This window comes from Palaemon carinicauda, unplaced genomic scaffold, assembly GCF_036898095.1.
Source record: "Palaemon carinicauda isolate YSFRI2023 unplaced genomic scaffold, ASM3689809v2 scaffold318, whole genome shotgun sequence".
NCBI lineage: Eukaryota > Metazoa > Arthropoda > Malacostraca > Decapoda > Palaemonidae > Palaemon > Palaemon carinicauda.
The window spans coordinates 49009-70110 of record NW_027170850.1 but is presented as its reverse complement, the minus strand read 5'-3'; the positions used below and the strand labels follow the sequence as shown (position 1 = coordinate 70110).

Below are 21102 nucleotides of genomic sequence, written 5' to 3'. Positions count from 1 at the left end.
GAGAAGAGTGCACCAGGGATGTGTTTTGTTCCAAGACCTATTTGCAATGAGGAGAGAAATAGAGAGAGGAGTGCACCAGGGATGTGTTTTGTCCCAAGACCTATTTGCAATGAGGATAGAAATAGAGAGAGGAATGCACCAGGGATGTGTTTTGTCTCCAAACCTATTTGCAATGATAGAAATAGAGAGAGGAATGCACCAAGGATGTGTTTTGTCTCCAAACCTATTTGCAATGATAGAAATAGAGAGAGGAATGCACCAGGGATGTGTTTTGTTCCAAGACCTATTTGCAATGACAGAAATAGAGAGAGGAATGCACCAGGAATGTGTTTTGTCCCAAGACCTATTTGCAATGATAGAAATAGAAAGAGGAATGCACCAGGGATGTGTATGGTCCCCAGACCTATTTGCAATGACAGAAATAGAGAGAGGAATGCACCAGGGATTTGTTTTGTCCCAAGACCTATTTGCAATAAGGATAGAAATAGAGAGAGGAATGCACCAGGGATGTGTATGGTCCCAAGACCTATTTGCAATGACAGAAATAGAGAGAGGAATGCACCAGGGATGTTTTTTGTCTCCAAACCTATTTGCAATATATGGGGAAAATACCTTGAGAAACACTATAGATACGGTATCAGTATTGGAAGTATCAATATAAATAACATTAAGTATATGAAAGTGATCATTGCTGACACTGCCAAAAAGTAACAACAATCAAACAACTTTGTTTATCTGGGTAGTATGGTGACTCAAGATGGTAGAGAAAAAATGAGAAACAGAGAATCCTGAGAGACAAAAATGCATTTAAAAATATAAAAAATATGCCGACATATAATAGAGTTGGTGTACAAACAAGAATTAGAGCTTTAAGAACATGTGTGCGGTCCACCCTTATGGATGGGTCGGAAAGCTAGACAATAATGAGGGTTGAGAAACAAGCTAAATGCGGCAGAGATATTTTACAGGAGTATGCTCAGAATATCTTGGAGGGACAAAGTAAAAATTGAAAAGATAATGGCAAGTTTTGCAGTGCAGAGGAATGGCAAAGGAAATAAGCGACAAAAAGTTTTGCTGGGCTATTCATAAGGAGAGAAAATTGAGCACCAATGTCTCACTGGGAGGATAGAGGGGTAAGCAGAGAATAAAGTACATGGACAGTATTGTGGTGGTCTTAGAGGGTAATTATACAAACAAATGAAGTGATACAAATGGCTTAGAGGCAGGGAGAGGTTGAGGTGGAGGCAACTGACCTCACCGTCCAGGACATGGCACTTCCGTAAGTATTGTAATGGATGGAAATAAGGTCATAAATGATCAAAACAATTGAGAACGAATGCGTCTATAAAAGTTAACAATGATAATGTTAAATTTGTAGAAGTATTCAGGTGAAAGAATGCCAGGAAAAAAAAAAGAGAAGAGTTCAATGGCTTGTCAGAGACCGAATCTATTACAGACAAAATGATTAATAATTTTCTCTTTAGTTTGACAGAACATTGGACAAAACTTTACTAAACATTTAAGTTATCAATAATCTAAGATATTTTTGACTTCCTTCAACTTAACTCCTGTCACATCTGTTAAATTTAATATTATAAAAGTATGGAATCTTGTCTCCATTTCACAAATTAAAAAAATCTAAAATGGGATTTTAGTAGAAATATTCAATACAAAAAAAATATCTATTTACTCCACTCAAGACAATTCTAATACAATATATTACTCATATTTAAAGCAATCCTATTTCAACTCCTCTACAGGGGCAATCCTATTGAAATATATTACTCCCCTACAAACTCTACTCACAGCTTTCAACATTGACCCAAGATATAATTCAAGAATAAACCTATAATGGTTCTGGCTCCATACCACCAATTCATTGGTGTCTTCCCAATGATTTAGAAGACTAGTTACATAATGTTTGAAATTACTGTCCACATACTCCTCAACCTGAAAATTTTTTTCAGATCAAAGCAAACATATACTGTATACCAGAACCAAATCTCATAAGTCAAAATAGATAAAAACCACAATTGTTTAACTCTAACAGAGTCAAAATAGATAATAAAAACCACTAAGTTTCATGATTTTGGCAGTAAAAATGTAAAAATAACAAAATCCTTCACTGCAAAGGTTATAAAGATAACACCAAGATTTTATTTACATAAGTTAACGTTTAGATTATGTCCAAGGGCGAGGGACGAGGCCGAACTAATAGGTGCAGCTGCTCCACAGGAGAATGTCGACTACTGGAACGTGGCCCCTTCAAAATACGAAACAGGGGAGCAAGCATACCTGAAAGATATGAGAAGATAATTAGATCACTGTATTATAAAGTTGATGTACACATGAACTACCACAGAAAAGCTACGATAAAAAAGTTCTGGTGATATTGGAGAACTTACACATCATGAATGGTAAACCTAACCTAACCTAACTTCCTTGACATAAGTCTTCAAAAGACCAAACAATAACTAACCTAACTTCCTTGACATAAGTCTTCAAAAGACCAAACAATCATATCTTTATGCTATAGAGATATTTTTCGTTAAGGAAAGGTGGACGCCAGAGAAATATCAAGTTAAAAAAGCAAACAGCTGGGTACAAAGATGTCTAATTTTAAGGCTCACATAAATTACCTTAAAAGGTACCATATAAAATTTTGGTGATATCAGATTTTAAACAATATGAAACGGAAATGACTTCCTTGACGCAGTCTTCGAAAAACCAAGCAATCACATCTCTAGGCTATAAAGAATTTACTTGAACGTAAGGTGGACACCATAGGAATAACCAGTTAAAGAAGAGGAACAGCTGGGCACAAAAACATCAAATGATAAGGTTCATTGATGCAAGAGAGGATTGTACTGCAACCTGCATTCGGTAGCCTCAAGAAATCACTGGATTTAAATATCTTCTAGTACAGCAGTATCTCCTTCCTGGATACACACTTCTACTTAAGGTATTCTTTTTTTCTTTCCCACTACTGTCCCTATATTAAGGGGTTGGTTCTACGACCTCTCCAATGCCTTCTACCGAAGGCATCCTTTTCCACCAAACCTTTTCTTTCTATATCACCCTCAACCTTACCTCTCGCCGTCTAATTTTCTACCTCCCGCTCGATCTCCTCCCCCTAGAAGGTTCCTCCCAAGGCCTCCTCACTCCCCACCTTCCATCCACAACACGTGTCTACAACATCTCGGTTGGGACATACTGATCACCTTGGTGATCTTCACTACACCTGCCATTTTTACTTCGCCATTTTACAATCTATCAAGCAGTGATATTTCCATAGTTCACCTCAGCATTCTCATCTTCTTCTCTCGAGCTTTTGATTGCTATTTTCATCTTAGTCTTAGAGCACACATTTCCAATGCATACATTAACACTGGTCTTACTACTGTGCTATAGAATACAATTTTAATAATCAAAATACTTCATAAATATAATAGTTAACAAGCATGCTCTAATTTCCTGTCAATAAAAGATAGGATGCAGGTCATGGTTATAAAATACAAGTTAGATTTAGGAAAATTTTAGGTGGATATTTTTAAGTCATAAATGCACTGAATGTTGGAGTCATAAATGCACTGAATGTTGGATAACCATTTGTTAATGAAAATAATTTACATGCAACTATATTGAGAGAGAGAGAGAGAGAGAGAGAGAGAGAGAGAGAGAGAGAGAGAGAGAGAGAGAGAGAGAGAGAGAGAGAGAGAGAGAGAGAAATGCAGTGAATGTTGGATAACCATTTGTTAATGAAAATAATTTACATGCAACTATAATGAGAGAGAGAGAGAGAGAGAGAGAGAGAGAGAGAGAGAGAGAGAGAGAGAGAGAGAGAGAGAGAGAGAGAGAGAGAGAGACTCCTGTACCTTTGAAAATTGAGTCAAAATATGGAGAGCAGGCTGCTAAAACACATCGGTGGGCTTCAAACTGAAGTCCTGCTACACGAAGAATGACATCACAACAGCGAACCAGTTCTCGTTGGCTTTTTAATTTCTCATGGCATTATCAGGGAGCAGTGTCAAAGCCATTGCTTTGGGCTGTGGCACCCTAGCAGTCCCAGCTGAAGCTTTGGGCTGTGGCACCCTAGCAGTCCCAGCTGAACTCGGCTGAGTCCCTGGTTAGGCTGGAGGAACGTAGAGAGTAGAGGTCCCCCTTTTTTGTTTTGTTTCTTGTTGATGTTGGCTACCCCCCAAAATTGGGGGAAGTGCCTTTGGTATATGGATGGATATTTAACATCTGAAAATATAAAATTCAACCTATAGTGTTGGGTTCAGGAAAGTTACACGAACAAAATTATCAGTCAAGGCCAGCTGAAAACATAATGAAAAATTTAGGCACTGAAAAAATTATCTTATATAAGAATTATTATTATTATTATTATTACTATCCAAGCTACAACCCCAATTGGAAAAGCAAGATGCTATAAGCCCAGGGGCTCCAATAGAGAAAAATAGCCCAGTGAGGAAAGGAAATAAGGAAATAAATAACCGAAGAGAACAAATTAACCATAAATCATTCTAGAAAAAGTAATGTCAAAAGAGATATGTCATATATAAACTATTAACGTCAAAAACAAATATGTCATATATAAACTATAAAAAGACTCATGTCCGCCTGGTCAACAAAAAGGCATTTGCTCCAACTTTGAACTTTTGAAGTTCTACTGATTCAACAACTGACTAAAATAAAATATACCTGTATAATGTCATATATAAACTATAAAAAGACTCATGTCAGCCTGGTCAACAAAAAAGCACTTGCTCCAACTTTGAACTTTTGAAGTTCTACTGATTCAACAACTGACTAAAATAAAATATACTGTACCTGTATAAGAAAATTTTTTTCCATGACGTATGTAAAACCGCTTCTTTCTGTGTGATGCAGGAGCTGGTAAATGAAGTAGATATCTTCTAGGAAGTAGTTTTTCTGATGCCTCTTCTGCCAATTTGTCAACCGCTTCATTTCCAGACACACCCACATGACCTGGAACCCAGTAAAACTTAAAACTTCCTTGCCTGCAGAACGACAAATATACAGCCACTCTAAAAAGTTTTAAAACTAAAGGGTTCATAGGATTTAAAAACTGTCAATGCCTGCAACACACACTTGCATCACTAAAAATGGTAAAATTTCCCTCTCATTAATGCTACTTTTTTCAGTAAAACTTGAAACTTCCTTGCCTGCAGAACGACAAATATACAGCCACTCTTAAAAAAGTTTAAAACTAAAGGGTTCATAGGATTTAAAAACTGTCAATGCCTGCAACACACTACTTGCATCACTAAAAATGAAATAATTTCCCTCTCATTAATGCTACTTTTTTCAGTAAAACTTAAAACTTCCTTGCCTGCAGAACAATAAATATACAGCCACTCTTAAAAAGTTTAAAACTAAAGGGTTCATAGGATTTGAAAACTGTCAATGCCTGCAACACACTACTTGCATCACTAAAAATGGGTAACATTTCCCTCTTTCATTAATGCTACTTTTTTCAAGAACAGTCAGGATACCATACAGCTCTGCTGTTAACCCTTTTACCCCCAAAGGACGTACTGGTACGTTTCACAAAAGCCATCCCTTTACCCCCATGGACGTACCGGTACGTTTTTGCAAAAAAAATGGCATAAAAATTTTTTTTGTTCATGATTTTGATAATTTTTTGAGAAAATTCAGGCATTTTCCAAGAGAATGAAACCAACCTGACCTCTCTATGACAAAAATTAAGGCTGTTAGAGTAATTTAAAAAAAATATACTACAAAATGTGCTGGGAAAAAAATTACCCCTTGGGGGTTAAGGGTTGGAAATTTCCAAATAGCCCGGGGGTTAAAGGGATAAGATAGAGGATGCTAAAGGGAGTGTACATTTATAGCTCAAATGACAAAATTGGAAGTAATTTGAATTTTTTCTAGCAATATATACCTGGAGCTCTTTGCTGTGGAGGCTCACCTCTAGGTGGGTGGAAGACAAAAACCAACTGGCTGGCATCTGTCCCGGGACGGCCTCTGTTTTGCGATACCTTGAGGGATCCTGCACCGTGAGAGAGAGAGAGAGAGAGAGAGAGAGAGAGAGAGAGAGAGAGAGAGAGAGAGAGAGAGAGAGAGAGAGAGAGAATCAATTTCATCAATAATTCTATTTTCCATTCCAAAGGTAAGGCTATGAGAGTTATATTTCAAGATATCTTATAAATACCAAATATAAAGGGAGTTACTGTAACATCCCACTAACACATACCATATCAGGTCAACAAATGCATAAGGACTGCAAACTAAGGTTAATCAAACAATGCAACAAATAAAAGGATTTACAGGTCCTCAACTTACAAATCAAATTGGTTCTAAAAAAACTGTTTATCAGTCAAATTGTTTGCAAGTTGAATTTTGTCAAATTTTGGTCTAGGGTAGGCTTAACCTGACTTACAGGCCTAAAATTTCCTGATACAAAACTCAAAAAATAGTAAAGTTTCATAGGAAATATTTCAACCATACAAACCGGAGACCTTTAATAAGAGCATGACTTAGGCACAGCTGGAAATGGCCGTTAAGCGTTCAACGAGGTCAACACGCCAGGCTGTCAGGTCCCCTGCCCACCTGATAGGTAGCACTACCTTCACTTTGACCTTTGACCTGGGACTTCACCCTTTTACCCCCGGGCTATTTGGAAATTTCCAACCCTTAACCCACAAGGTGTTATTTTTATCCCATCACATTTTGCAGTATACTTTTTTTAAATTGCTCTAACAGGCTTAATTTTTGTCTTAGAGAGGTCAGGTTGGTCTCATTCTCTTGGAAAATGCCTGAATTTTCTCAAAAAATTATAAAAAATATGAAAAAAAAAATTTTTATAGCATTTTTTTGCAAGGACGTACCGGTACGTCCATGGGGGTAAAAGGGTTAAAGAGTGGAATGAATACATAAGGCTGGGAGGAACGTAGAGAGTAGAGGTCCCCTTTTTGTTTTGTTTCATTTGTTGATGTCGGCTAACCCCCAAAATTGGGGGAAGTGCCTTGGTAGATGTATGTATAAAAATCATTGAAGTTTCCACATCAGTTTATGCAATATATAATGCCAAAAGAATAAAAGAAGTTATTATTATTACTAGCCAAGCTACAAACCTAGTTGGAAAAGCATGATGCTATAAGCCCAAGGGCTCCAACAGGGAAAAAATAGCCCAGTACAGAAAGGAAAAAGGAAATGAACTCCAAGAGAAGTAATATCTATCAAAATAAAACATTTTAGGATATATAATGCCAAAAGAATAAAAGAAGTTATTATTATTATTATTATTAGCCAAGCTACAACCCTAGTTGGAAAAGCATGATGCTATAAGCCCAAGGGCTCCAACAGGGGAAAAATAGCCCAGTACAGAAAGGAAAAAGGAAATGAACTCCAAGAGAAGTAATAACAATCAAAATAAAGTTTCAAGATAATTAACAACGTTAAATTAGATCTACCTTATATAAACTATAACAACTTCATAAAAACAAGAGGAAGAGAAACCATATAGAAAGAGCGTGCCTGTAAAAGGAGACTTATCCTAAGTTGAGTGGAAATCCCTGCATGACCAATCTGACTGCTTTACAGACCCCGGATATGTCAATGTACTTTGGTCCTGAAGAGAAGTGAAAGTCATGATTCCTGTTCAACATCCTAACTAAAGATGTTAGGCTAGGCCTCCCTTAGGAATTATCATTATTATTATTATTATTACCTGCTAAGCTACAACCCTAGTTGGAAAAGCAAGATGCTATAAGCCCGGGGGCTCTAACTGGGAAAATAGCCCTGTGAGGAAAGGAAAAAAGGAAATATAAAATAATTAAGAACAGTAACATTAAAATAAATATTTCCTATATACACTATAAAAACTTTAACAAGTGGAGGTGAAATGAGATAGAATAGTATGCCTGAGTGTACCCTCAAGCAAGAGAACTCTAACCCAAGACAGTGGAAGACCATGATACAACCCTAGTTGGAAAATCAAGATGCTATTAGCCGAAGGGCTCAAACATGGAAAAATACCCCAGTAAGGAAAAGAAAGGAGATAAATCAACTAAAATAGTATTGAATTGAAATAAAATATACTGTATTAAAAAAAGTAACAGCATTAAAATAGATCTTTCTTACATAAACTATAAAAAGAAACTAAGTCAGCCTGTTCAACATAAAAACGCTGCAAGTTTGAACTTTTGAAGTTCCACCAATTCAACTACCTGATTGGGAATATCATTCCATAGCTGGAATAAAACTTCTACAATACTGTGTAATAGTGGATAGCCTTACGAGAATCTAAATTGATTTTTCCCAAAGTGGGCAGTAGATTGACATTGTGAGCAGTGAGGGAAAAGTTGTGTCTGGGTGCCATAGTCGCAATAAGAGCCTTTAACAAATAGCTAGTTTACTTTTTACTTTGTTTTTGCATAATCTTATGTCAAAACATGTCAGATTACATAATACAATTGTCATTAGAATTACAAGCGAATGCATTGCTTTGTTGCATAGTTCAAAGTGTATCAAGGGGGGAAGGGGTCTCTAGGAGTTCATCTGCAAACCAGGGGGACACCACCCTGAAAAAGTTTGGGAACCACTGATTTCAGTCCTATAGGACTGAGTGACTGAATGTACATACATACCTATACAAAGGCACTTCCCCCAATTTTGGGGTGTAGCAGACATCAAACAAATGACAGAAAAGGGGACCTCTCCTCTCTACGTTCCTCCCAGCCTGACAAGGGACTCAACAGAGTTTGGCTGGTACTGCTAGGGGTGCCACAGCCCACCCTCCCCCGTTATCCACCACAGATGAAGCTTCATAACACTGATTCCCCTACTGCTGCTACCTTCACGGTCATCCAAGGCACCGGAGGAAGCAGCAGGGCCTACAGGAATGTAGTAGCATTATATGATTAATGAGAATGTATAAATTTTCTCCATAATTCCCCTCGTAAAGAGTTTCAGCCCACGATACTGTTGTGAGAATGGTTTAACGAGTGCTTAAACTATTGATAGAGTACGGATAAGAAGCCAAGCCCTCTCACCAGTCTGAAAGCTTTACTTATGACCTTTCGGTCCACGACTGGAGGGGGGGAGTTAGGTTAACCCTTTTACCCCCAGGCTATTTGGAACTGTCCAACCCTTTTACCCCCAGGCTATTTGGAACTTTCCAACCCTTTACCCCCAGGGGTTATTTTTTTTCAAGCACATTTGTCAATATAATTTATTCAAATTGCTCTAACAGCCTTAATTTTCGTCATAGAGAGGTAAGGTTGGTCTCATTCTCTTGGAAAATGCCTGAAGTACGTCCTTTTGGGGTAAAAGGGTTAAAGGACTCCGGTTTGTATAGCTATGAATAATTTCTGTAAATAGGGACACTCACTGCTTGGTGGGTTGGCAGTCCCCCTAGAACTGAACTGGTTGGTTCTTCTTCCCTGGAAGTGTCCAACCCCTTGGTCCCATATGGGAGCAAAACAGTGATTCCAGGAAGCTCCTATTTCTCTTTCGTAGGGATGAAAAGACTGATAGAACCTGTCTTGTACACAGAGACATGTATCGGCCAAATGGAAAAACCTTCCCCTACAGATGTCAGTTTTGAATAATTTACCTGTATGACGATTAATGGGTTTGTATACATTCCACCATCCCTCGTTTAGGAAGAACGTGGAAGATACCTCTTTAAAGATGAAGAATGGAGCTCTGATGTTCAACTTGAAAGCAGTGTGGCAGGATGTATAACCCACACCCTTTATTAATCCTACTGACGATAGTCCAACAGAAAAAACTTACCCCTTACTTTATTGGTAACTGGATATTCAAAGCAAACTACAATCCTTACAACTTAAAATGTTAATACCTGTATTAATCTACAACAATAACAACAAATGTAGCTGTTTCTAGTCCACTGCAGGACATGGGATGAAGAAGGTCTCGAACCTGGGGTCATATACTACGGAATGGGACTTCTTCGGAGCCGCCTTTCAGGCTTTAGCTGTTTGGAGACAGCTATTTGGCGCCAAAGTGGTTTACTGACGTCCTTTTCGAGGTAGCGACATCCTTTTTGAGATAGCGACATCCTTCCTGAGGCCAGGCTATTTTGGCACTTCGAGATCAAATGAAATGCTGTATCTTTTTTTCTAAATGGGATCATTTTCATCAATAATTCTATTTTCCATTCCAAAGGTAAAGCTATGAGAGTTAAAGAGAATCTTTGTTGTTAAAAGACTGTAAATTGATAAAACAAAGATACAAGAGAATTATTAAACAAACCTTCAAGCTATATACAGGAGACTCATCCTTGGGGGGGAGAAAGTTCCCGCCCAAACTGGCTGAAATTCATCCGGGGAGACCGACACTAGAGTGGTATGCTGCAGACACAGTGAAGGATTCTAACACCTCGTGTACCAGTGGTAAACAATATCAGTGGGTCCATGGTCCTTACAACGAGAGAGAGAATAATTTTAAGACAATCTTATCATAAATACCAAATATACAATTACTGTAACATCCCACTAACACATACCATATCAGGTCAACAAATGCATAATGACTGCAAACTAAGGTTAATTAATGCAACAAATAAAAGGAATTACAGGTCCTCTTGTTAAATTTTGGCCTAGAATAGGCTTAACCTGACTTACAGGCCTAAAATTTCCCGATACAAACCTCAAAAAATAGTAAAGTTTCATAGAAAATATTTTAACCATACAAACCGGAGACCTTTAATAAGAGTATGACTTTGGCACAACTGGAAATGGCCGTTAAGCGTTCAATGAGGTAAACACACCAGGGTATCAGGTGCCCTGCCCACCTGATAGGTAGCCCTACCTTCACTTTGACCTGGCACTTCCCTTTTACCCCTGGGCAATTTGGAAATTTCCAACCCTTAACCCACAAGGGGTTATTTTTATCCCATCACATTTTGCAGTATACTTTTTTCAAATTGCTCTAACAGGCTTAATTTTTGTCTTAGAGAGGTCAGGTTGGTCTCATTTTCTTGGAAAATGCCTGAATTTTTATAGCATTTTTTTGCAAGGACGTACCATTACGTCCATGGGGGTAAAGGGATGGCTTTTGTGAAACGTACCAGTACGTCCTTTGGGGGTAAAAGGGTTAAAGAGTGGAATAAATACATAAGGCTGGGAGGAACGTAGAGAGTAGAGGTCCCCTTTTTGTTTTGTTTCATTTGTTGATGTCGGCTACCCACCAATATTGGGGGAAGTGCCTTGGTAGATGTATGTATAAAAATCATTGAAGTTTCCACATCAGTTTATGCAATATATAATGCCAAAAGAATAAAAAGTTATTATTATTACTAGCCAAGCTACAAACCTAGTTGGAAAAGCATGATGCTATAAGCCCAAGGGCTCCAACAGGGAAAAAATAGCCCAGTACAGAAAGGGAAAAGGAAATGAACTCCAAGAGAAGAAATATCAATCAAAATACAACATTTTAGGATAATTAACATTAAATTAGATCTACCTTATATAAACTATAACAACTTCATAAAAACAAGAGGAAGAGAAACCACATAGAAAGAACATGCCCGTTAAAGGAGACTTATCCTTAGGGGAGTGGAAATCCCTACATGACCAATCTGACTGCTTTACTGACCCAGGAAATGTCAATGTATTTTGGTCCCGAAGAGAAGTGAAAGTCATGATTCCTGTTCAACATCCTAACTAAAGATGTTAGGCTAGGCCTCCCTTAGGGATTATCATTATTATTATCATTATTATTATTACCTGCTAAGCTACAACCCTAGTTGGAAAAGCAGGATGCTATAAGCCCACGGGCTCTAACTGGGAAAATAGCCCAGTGAGAAAAGGAAACAAGGAAATATAGAATATTTTAAGAACAGTAACATTAAAATAAATATCTCCTATATAAACTATAGGAACTTTAACAAAACAAGTGGAAGTGAAATGAGATAGAATAGTATGCCTGAGTGTACCCTCAAGCAAGAGAACTCTTAACCCAAGATGCTATAAGACCAAGGGCTCAAACATGGAAAAATACCCCAGTAAGGAAAAGAAATAAGGAGATAAATCAACTACAATAAGTAAGGAACAATTGAAATAAAATATACTGTATTAAAAACAGGAACAGCATTAAAATGAATCTTTCTTACATAAACTATAAAAAGAAACTCAAGTCAGCCTGTTCAACATAAAAATGCTGCTAGTTTGAACTTTTGAAGTTCCACCAATTCAACTACCTGATTAGGAATATCATTCCAAAGCTGGAATAAAACTTCTAGAATACTGTGTAATAGTGGATAGCCTTACGAGAATCTAAATTGGTTTTTCTCAAAGTGGGCAGTGGATTGACATTGAGCGGTGAGACATAAGCTGTGTCTGAGAACGATAGGGTCGCAATGAGAGCATTCAAGAAATAACTAGTTTACTTTTTCCTTTGTTTTTGCATAATCTTATGTCAAAACATGTACGTTTACAGAATACAATTGTCATTAGATTTATAAAATGCATTGCTCTGTTGCATAGTTTAAAGTATATCAAGGGGGAGGTGTCGCTAGGAGTTCATCTGGAAACCAGGGGGACACCACCCTGAAAAAGTTTGGGAACCACCGATTTCAGTCCTATAGGACTGAGTGACTGAATGTACATACATACATATACAAAGGCCCTTCCCCCAATTTTGGGGGGAAGCTGACATCAAACAAATGAAACAGAAAAGGGGACCTCTCCTCTCTACGTTCCTCCCATCCTGACAAGGGACTCAATTGAGTTTGGCTGGTACTGCTAGGGGTGCCACAGCCCACCCTCCCCAGTTATCCACCACAGATTTAGCTTCATAACACTGATTCCGCTACTGCTGCTACCTCCGCGGTCATCCAAGGCACCGGAGGAAGCAGCAGGGCCTACAGGAATGTAGTAGCATCATATGATTAATGAGAATGTATAAATTTTCACCATACTTCCCCTCGTAAAGAGTTTCAGCCCACGATAGAGACTGTTGTGAGAATGGTTTAACGAATGCTTAAACTATTGATAGGATGCGGATAGGAAGCCAGGCCCTCTCACCAGTCTGAAAGCTTTACTTTTGACCTTTTCGTCCAGGACTGGGGAGGGAAGTTAGGTTATAAGACTTAGGTTTGTATAGCTATGAATAATTTCTGTAAATAGGGAGACTCGCTGCTTGGTGGGTTGCTAGTTCCCCTAGAACTGATCTAGTTGGTTCTTCTTCCCTAGAAGTGTCCAACCCCCTGGTCCCATATGGGAGCAAAACTGATTCCAGGAAGCTCCTATTTCTCTTTCGTAGGGATGAAAAGACTGATAGAACCTGTCTTGTACACAGAGACATGTATTGGCCAAATGAAAAAACCTTTAAATGGGAGATGTCAGTTTTGAATAATTTACCTGTATGATGATTATGGGTTTGCATAGATTCCACCATCCCTCGTTTAGGAATTAGGTGGATGATACCTCTTTAAAGATAAAAGAATGGAGCTCTGATATGTAACTTGAAAGCAGTATGGCAGGATGTAAAAACCCACACCATTTATTAATCCTACCGACGATAGTCCAACAGAAAAAACTTACCCGTTACTTTATCAGTACCGGGACTTTCAGACAAGGATATTAACCCTTTTACCCCCAAGGCTATTTGGAAATTCCCAACCCTTGACCCCCAGGGGGTTATTTTTTTCCCAGCACATTTTGCAGTATATTTTTTTTAAATTGCTCTAACAGCCTTAATTTTTGTCATAGAGAGGTCAGGTTGGTCTCAATCTCTTGGAAAATGCCTGAAGTTTTTAAAAAAATTATCAAAAATATGAAAAAAAAAATTTTTATAGCATTTTTTTGCGAGGACGTACCGGTACATCCATGGGGGTAAAGGGATGGCTTTTGTGAAACGTACCAGTACGTCCTTTGGGGGTAAAAGGGTTAAAACTACAATCCTTAAAACAAGAAATGTTAATACCTGTAAAAATCTACAACAACAACAGCCGCAGTTTCTAGTCCACTGCAGGACAATGGGATGGAGAAGGTCTCGAATCTGGGGTCATATACTACGGAATGGGACTTCTATGGAGCCTTCTTTTGGCTTTAGCTGTTTGGAGACAGCTATTTGGCACCAAACTGGTTTGCCGACGTCCTTTTCGAGGTAACAACGTCCTTTTTGAGATAGCGACATCCTTCCTGAGGCCAGGCTATTTTGGCACTTGAGATGAAATGAAATGCTGTATCTTTTTTTCTAAATGGGATGGATTTCAATGTGATGCAACATAGAAACCTAATCATGCTATTGCAGAATTTGTCCATCCATCCATATACCAAGGCACTAACCCCAATTTTGGGGGGTAGCCGACACCAACAATGAAACAAAACAAAAAGGGGACCTCTACTCTCTATGTTCCTTCAGCCTAATCAGGGACTCAACCGAGTTCAGCTGGTACTGCTAGGGTGCCACAGCCCAACCTCCCACATTTCCACCACAGAATTTGTAAAAGCATATAACATGGTCAAGAAAATGAAAGAGTAATTTTTGGAAGGTGAAGCTGGTTAGCTTTTTTACACAAATCCAATGTGTGGTATGCAGATGGGATTAAGATGTCTTCATTGTCTTACCAGGTGTATGTTATTATAGCAAGACGACATGGTGGTGTTTTTCCTGTGTTGTATGCCCTATTATCGAATAAGCACAGGACATACTTTAGAATGTTCTAGATGATAAATGAATTATTATCAGATTTACAGCCTAAAGGATTATACTGGGATCATGAACAAACTGCTTTTTTGCCATTAGTCATGTTGAAAGGATGCTTCTTCCATTTAGGCCATAATGTACATGAGTATTTGAAATATCTTAGGCTCTATATTATTATTATTACTTGCTAAGCTACAACCCTAGTTGGAAAAGCAGGATGCTATAAGCCCAGGGGCTCCAACAGGGAAAATAGCCCAGTGAGGAAAGGAAACAAGGAAAAAAATATAAACTACAAACTTTAACAAAACCAGTGGAAGGGAAATTAGATAGTGTGCCCAAGTGTACCTTCAAGCAAGAAAACTCTAACGCAAGACAGTAGAAGACCATGGTACAGAGGCTATGGCACTACCCAAGACTAGAGAACAATGGTTTGATTTTGGAGTGTCCTCCTCCTAGAATAACTGCTTATCATAGCTAGTCTCTCTTCTACCCTTACCAAGAGGAATTCTAGTGCTTTAGCCTGATTGCACAAGTTCTTTGTGGTTTTTGTACAAGTGATCCAACCATGAGAATGCCTACAAGGCGTAATATGGAAGCTGTTCTAAAGTTTACAATCTCTGGACGACAATTCTTACACCATTGAAGAATGTCTTTCCACTGTCTTCCCAACTCTAGTGCAGGAATGGGGGAAAGTCTGATCATGCGGGAACAACTCCGCAGGCGAAGCAGGGTCAGGATATCATTTAGCAAGAGGAAGTGGTGGCTTAACATCATCCTCATTTGAGGTCGAGTCAAGAATAATAGGGACCAAATGGAACTCCTCTTTAAGTCACTCACTCTTAGATGTCGTAACTAAAGGAACTAGAAAACATGCATTATAAGCAGATGGAATCAAGGGAGTATGAGATCTAATGGGCGCCAAAGGATAACCTGGGGAATCACCTTAGGAAATGGAGAGAAAGTTTCAGGACATCCCTTCTATCCACATGCAACCGAGACAGCCACATTCCATGTTCGTAGGAACTGGGACATTTCCGTTTCTCTTAGAAGTTGATCTAGGATTGATTGATTGATTCAAAGTTTTCAGGTATCCTGACATCTAAGGTCATTGACACCGATATCATTTAGTTTATATATATATATAAAAAAATAAAAGAATATTCAATTAAAACCATATAAGTTTAATGTCATTATAAAAGTTAAATAGTTTTCAGAAGACCTGCTTCTGAAATAAATCTAAAAATGCCACTTGCATAGTAGGACATGTCCAAGAATCTTGGTAAGGATGAACCTGCCACCCTCACCTTGAGACTCAAACAAATATATATTCCTTAAGTTATTATAATTGGGGCATTCGGTCTACAGATGCCTCACTGTTAGAGGTACTAAACAGTCATCACAATACAGTTGGTGTTGGCCCTTCAGCAGAAACTCGTGTCAACCGAGTGTGACCAATACGGAGACGACAAAGAGACTTCTCCCATTTTCGGGGCATAATGTTATTATTATTATTATTATTATTATTACTATCCAAGCTACAACCCTAGTTGGAAAAGCAAGATGCTATAAGCCCAGGGGCTCCAACAGGGAAAAATAGCCCAGTGAGGAAAGGAAATAAGGAAATAAATAAATGAAGAGAACAAATTAACAATAAATCATTCTAAAAACAGTAACAACGTCAAAACAACATGTCATATATAAACTATTAACAACATCAAAAACAAATATGTCATAAATAAACTATAAAAGACTCAAGTCCGCCTGGTCAACAAAAAAGCATTTGCTCCAACTTTGAACTTTTGAAGTTCTACTGATTCAACCACCCGATTAGGAAGATCATTCCACAACTTGGTAACAGCTGGAATAAAACTTCTAGAGTACTGCGTAGTATTGAGCCTCGTGATGGAGAAGGCCTGGCTATTAGAATTAACTGCCTGCCTAGTATTACGAACAGGAAGGAATTGTCCAGGGAGATCTGAATGTAAAGGATGGTCAGACTTATGAAAAATCTTATGCAACATGCATAATGAACTAATTGAACGACGGTGCCAGAGATTAATATCTAGATCAGGAATAAGAAATTTAATAGACCGTAAGTTTCTGTCCAACAAATTAAGATGAGAATCAGCAGCTGAAGACCTCCAAGAAGATATAACATTTGCTACTTCTCTCATTTTACTCCCATCTAGACTATCCCATTGCTGTTGCCATTTATTGCAAACCAATTTCTTGATGTCAGGTAAGAAATCATTATAGGGAATGGGATACCTTCTTAGCAGCAACTCGGATGCAGCATTCTTAGCCAGTGAATCTGCCTTCTCATTCCCACACACACCTACATGTGCTGGATCCCAACAAAATTGAACAGTTATACCTCTCCGTCCAATAATATAGAGCCATTCTGAAATCTTTAAAACTAGAGGGTTGCTAGAATTAAAAATTTCTAGAGCTTGAAGGACACTCCTTGCATCACTAAAAATTGTAAAATTACCCTCATTTTCCAATGCTATTTTCTCAATAGCGGTTAATATGACATACAGTTCGGCAGTAAATATGGAAGCTGTTAGAGGAAGTGCACCTCTACAATTAAAACCATTACTATGTACACCAAATCCAATGCCAGCATCAGATTTGAAGCCATCAGTATAGATAAAAGTTGATCCTCTATGTTCTTTAACATGGTAACTTCCATGGAGGCGTTGATGATACCTTGAATGGAAGTACCTTATTTCTAATTATATCCAGACTATTTAATAATCGTTTCACCCGAAAGCCAAAAGGTTGAGGAGATTTTGGGTGCAACTCAAAGTATGATGCGTGTCTTGACAAGGCTTGCAGTCTGAAAGGCTAGAGAGCTAGGGAGTCTTTGCAATCTAAACCAATACCGAATAATGGAAGACATTCGGTAAAGGTCTAGAGGTAACTCTCCAGCATCAACAAGGAGACTTGGGATAAGCGAGGTTTTAAAAGCTCCTGTAGACAATCTAATACCTGCATGATGTATCGAGTCTAATATTTTTAACCGGCTTGGGGTGGCTGAAGAATATATTTCACATCCATAACTAATTTTGGAAAAAATCAACGCCTCGTATAATTTCAAAATAGTATTGCGGTCTGCCCCAAAAATAAATGAAACACTGCCTTTACTTATATTAAGAATAAAACACATTTACACTACTTACCAGGAGATATTGAAATTCTGATGAACTGCAAACTGTTACAGCACTCAAATTCAAAGCTGTCCATATTCAAGGCCATATAATTTGGCTCTCCTCAAATCTAGCCAAAGTTCTGTGGATAAAAAGGAATACATAAATCTATGCTCATGTATAAAGTAAAGTCCAAAATCAAATAAGGTAAAAAAATAATAATACAAAACGAGTCCAGTAAATAGACACTACACAGGTTAGAAAATATTACAAAACACTTTACACGTTTATAATGATTACGAAAACAATTAGGTAAACTCGCACATTTTCAAGTAATTTGCTTTTTTCTTTACAAACCCGAGTATTATAATAGGAGTGTATTATAGTAAGACACATCATTTCCAAAAATCTTGGCAAGGATGAACCTGCCACTCTCACCTCGAGCCTCAAACAAATATCTATTCCTTAAGTTGTTATAATTGGGGCATTCGGTCAACAAATGCCTCACTGTTAGAGGTACTAAACAGTCGTCACAATACGGTTGGTGTTGGCCCTCCAGCAGAAACTCGTGTGTCAACCAAGTGTGACCAATACGGAGACGACAAAGAGACGTCTCCCATTTTTGGGGCATCATATTATACCTCCAAGGAGATATAAAATTTGTTATTTCTCTCATTTTACTCCCATCTAGACTATCCCAGTGCTGTTGCCATTCATTGCAAAGCAATTTCTTGATGCCAGGTAATAAATCATTACAGGGAATGGGATACCTTCTTGGCAGCAACTCGGACGCAGCATTCTTAGCCAGTGAATCTGCCTTCTCATTCCCAGACACACCTACATGTGCTGGAACCCAACAAAATTGAACTGTTATACCTTTCCGTCCAATAATAAAAAGCCATTCTAAAATCTTTAAAACTAGAGGGTTACTAGAATTAAAAACTTCTAAAGCTTGAAGGACACTCCTTGCATCACTAAAAATTGTAAAATTACCCTCCTTCTCCAACGCTATTTTCCCAATAGCGGTTAATATGCCATACAGTTCGGCAGTAAATATAGAAGCTGTTAAAGGAAGTGCACCTCTACAATTAAAACCATTACTATGTACTCCAAATCCAACGCCAGCATCAGATTTGGAGCCATCAGTATTATATAAAAGTCTATCCTCTATGTTCTTCAACGTGTTCCATAAAAAGAGACCTGGCTTCTAGGTCAGTCATATTCTTCTTAACTCCAATAAAGTATTTACAAAAAGATACGTCAGGTAATTTCCATGGAGGCATTGATGATACCTTGAATGGAAGTACCTTACTTCTAATTATATCCAGACTATTTAATAATCGTTTCACCCGAAAGCCATAAGGTTGAGGAGATTTTGAGTGCAACTCAAAGTATGATGCGTGTCTTACAAGGCTTGCAGTCTGAAAGGCTAAAGAGTTAGGGAGTCTTTTCAACCTAAACCAATACCGAACAACAGAAGACATTCGGTAAAGGTCTAGAGGCAACTCTCCAGCATCAACAAGGAGACTTGGGATAGGCGAGGTTCTAAATGCTCCTGTGGACAATCTAATACCTGCATGATGTATCGAGTCTAATATTTTTAACCGGCTTGGGGTAGCTGAAGAATATATTTCACATCCATGACTAATTTTGGAAAAAATCAAGGCCTCGTATAATTTCAAAATAGTATTGCGGTCTGCCCCAAAAATAAATGGAACACTGCCTTTACTTATATTAAGAATAAAACACATTTACACTACTTACCAGGAGATATTGAAATTCTGATGAACTGCAAACTGTTACAGCACTCAAATTCAAAGCTGTCCATATTCAAGGCCATATAATTTGGCTCTCCTCAAATCTAGCCTAAGTTCTGTGGATAAAAAGGAATACATAAATCTATGCTCATGTATAAAGTAAAGTCCAAAATCAAATAAGGTAAAAAAAAAATAATACAAAACGAGTCCAGTAAATAGACACTACACAGGTTAGAAAATATTACAAAACACTTTACACGTTTATAATGATTACGAAAACAATTAGGAAAACTCGCACATTTTCAAGTAATTTGCTTTTTTCTTTACAAACCTGAGTATTATAATAGGAGTGTATTATAGTAGGACACATTTCCAAGAATCTTGGCAAGGATGAACCTGCCATCCTCACCTCAAGCCTCAAACAGATATCTATTTCTTAAGTTAGTAAAATTAGGGCATTCGGTCAACAAATGCCTCACAGTTAAAGGTACTAAACGGTCCTCGCAATACGGTTGGTGTTGGCCCTTCAGCAAAAACTCGTGTGTCAACCGTGCGAGACCAATTCGGAGGCGACAAAGTGTCTTCTCCCATTTTCGGGGTGATATGATATTTGTTACTTCCCTCATTTTATTGCCATCTTGACTATCCCAGTGCTGTTGTCATTTATTACAAACCAATTTCTTGATGTAAGGTAGGATATCATTAAAGGGAATGGGATGCCTCCTTGGTAGCAACTCGGATGCAGCCTTCTTAGCCAGTGAATCTGCCTTCTCATTCCCAGACACACCTACATGTGCTGGAACCCAACAAAATTGAACTGTTATACCTCTCCGTCCAATAATGAAAAGCCATTCTAAAATCTTTAAAACTAGAGGGTCACTAGAATTAAAAACTTGTAAAGCTTGAAGAACACTCCTTGCATCACTAAAAATTGTAAAATTACCCTCCTTCTCCAACGCTATTTTCTCAATAGCGGTTAATATGCCATACAGTTCGGCAGTAAATATGGAAGCTGTTAGAGGAAGTGCACCTCTACAATTAAAACCATTACTATGTACTCCAAATCCAACGCCAGCATCAGATTTGGAGCCATCAGTATATATATAAGTCGATCCCCTATGTTCTTCGACATGTTCCATAAAAAGAGACCTGGATTCTAAGTCAGTCATATTCTTCGTAACTCCAATAAAGTATTTACAAAAAGATATGTCAGGTAATTTCCACGGAGGTGTTGATGATACCTTGAATGGAAGCACCTTAATTCTAATTATATCCAGATTGTTTAATAATTGTTTCACCCGAAACCCAAAAGGTTGAGGAGATTTTGGGTGCAACTCAAAGTAGGTTGAGTGCCTTACAAGGCTTGCAGTCTTTAAGATTGAAGAATTAGGGAGTCTTTGCAATCTAAACCAATACCGAATAATGGAAGACATTCGGTAAAGGTCTAGAGGTAACTCTCCAGCATCAACAAGGAGACTTGGGATAGGCGAGGTTTTAAAAGCTCCTGTAGACAATCTAATACCAGCATG

The 21102-nt window shown here is 38.1% G+C and overlaps 1 long non-coding RNA gene across 1 annotated transcript; it reads right to left on the bottom strand.

The window, feature by feature from the left end:
- Window positions 1–1810: 1810 nt before the first annotated feature.
- Window positions 1811–19909, bottom strand: LOC137636518 (uncharacterized). The gene is made up of 7 exons (XR_011043124.1): window positions 19581–19909; window positions 17850–17958; window positions 5930–6037; window positions 4834–4992; window positions 4112–4245; window positions 3876–4075; window positions 1811–2295 (listed from the first exon to the last, which is right to left on the bottom strand). It is a non-coding gene; the product is annotated as an uncharacterized lncRNA (long non-coding RNA).
- Between the last annotated feature and the right edge of the window lie 1193 nt (window positions 19910–21102).